This window comes from Etheostoma spectabile, chromosome 24 (assembly GCF_008692095.1).
Source record: "Etheostoma spectabile isolate EspeVRDwgs_2016 chromosome 24, UIUC_Espe_1.0, whole genome shotgun sequence".
In the NCBI taxonomy this organism is placed as follows: Eukaryota; Metazoa; Chordata; class Actinopteri; order Perciformes; family Percidae; genus Etheostoma; species Etheostoma spectabile.
Genome location: NC_045756.1, coordinates 6,809,580 through 6,810,837, shown reverse-complemented (window position 1 = coordinate 6,810,837; position 1,258 = coordinate 6,809,580). Strand labels below are relative to the sequence as shown.

The window sequence follows — 1,258 nt, the reverse complement described above, 5'->3', positions numbered from 1 at the left end:
ACAAATAAATAAATGAAACGGAACATGAATGTTCCAGATATGTATATCACAGACAGATAAGTAAAACCTAAGCCAATTTCCTCTCTAAAACACTTCTCATATGTCTTGGGAGTCACACTGTGAAGAAATAAACATTATAACTTATACAGGTGACAAAATACATACATTTTTTCAAAGAAAGTCCAGACGCTTTTGCCCTCATGACATTTACTTATGCCAATAATCAACATAATAATGACATATTTATTGATATTACACCCACAGCAATGCTACACAAGTAATTGTGTGTCTAAAACAGTTCTCCTATGCAAAAATAAACATAATAAACATTATAACTCATATAAAACACATACTATTTACATTTCTTCAAAAAAGGCCCAAATACACGCCAAATCTCAAATCGGTGGGTTTGACGCGATGAATTATGGATTTAATGCTCAACAACCCCGAAAAAAGCTGGAAGTTCCAGGCTCAATAAAAAATCACCTGTAGAGGCTAGAAGGACCCGAAAGAGACCTCTGTAACCGCTAACTCGTCAGGTTTTAGCCGCAACTTTTGGTGAGTTGCTAGCTGTTATGGTTATTAAATGATTAAACTATGAATCAGAGGTAGTGTTTAGGCTCGTGGGCGAGTCTCTCGGTCTCAGACGGTTTAATGTGCATAAAGAAGCCAAGAAAAGATAAAAAAAATCTCCAAAAGGTATCAAATGACAGATTAGACATTCAAATAATATGTCACAACAAGTTCGATTTTACTTCCATCAATTATATTTTCAAAATAACAGAAAACAAAAAAATGAAAATGGCGTCTGCAAAGGTTTGGGCCCCCTGCAGAGTTAATCCCTGGTACCCCCCCCCCTTTGGCAAGTATCACAGCTTGGAAATGCTTCTTGTAGCCAGCCAAGAGTCTTTCAATTGTTGTTTGAGGTATCTTTGCCCATTCTTCCTTCCAAAAGTCTTCCAGTTCTTTGAGATTTCTGGACTGTCTGTCACACACTGCTCTTTTAAGGTCTATCCATAGATTTTCAATTATGTTGAGGTCAGGAGATGTGATGAGGCCATGAAAAACTCAGTTACGCTCTTGATGTAATCCACCGTGGATTTTGAGTGTGTTTGGATCATATCCATTGTAGAAGCCATCCTCTCTTTAACTTCAGCTTTTTCACAGATGGCATCAAGTTAGCGTAAAAAATTTGATGACATTCTTTTGAATGCATTTTTCCTTCTACTCGTGAAATGTTCCCTGTGCCACTGGCTGC

At 37.3% G+C, this 1,258-nt stretch overlaps 1 protein-coding gene across 1 annotated transcript in view; it reads right to left on the bottom strand.

Moving 5' to 3' along the window:
- Positions 1-1,258, bottom strand: part of LOC116674250 (coagulation factor XIII A chain-like) — a 32,082-nt gene that overhangs the window by 2,898 nt on the left and 27,926 nt on the right. The window lies entirely within an intron of this gene.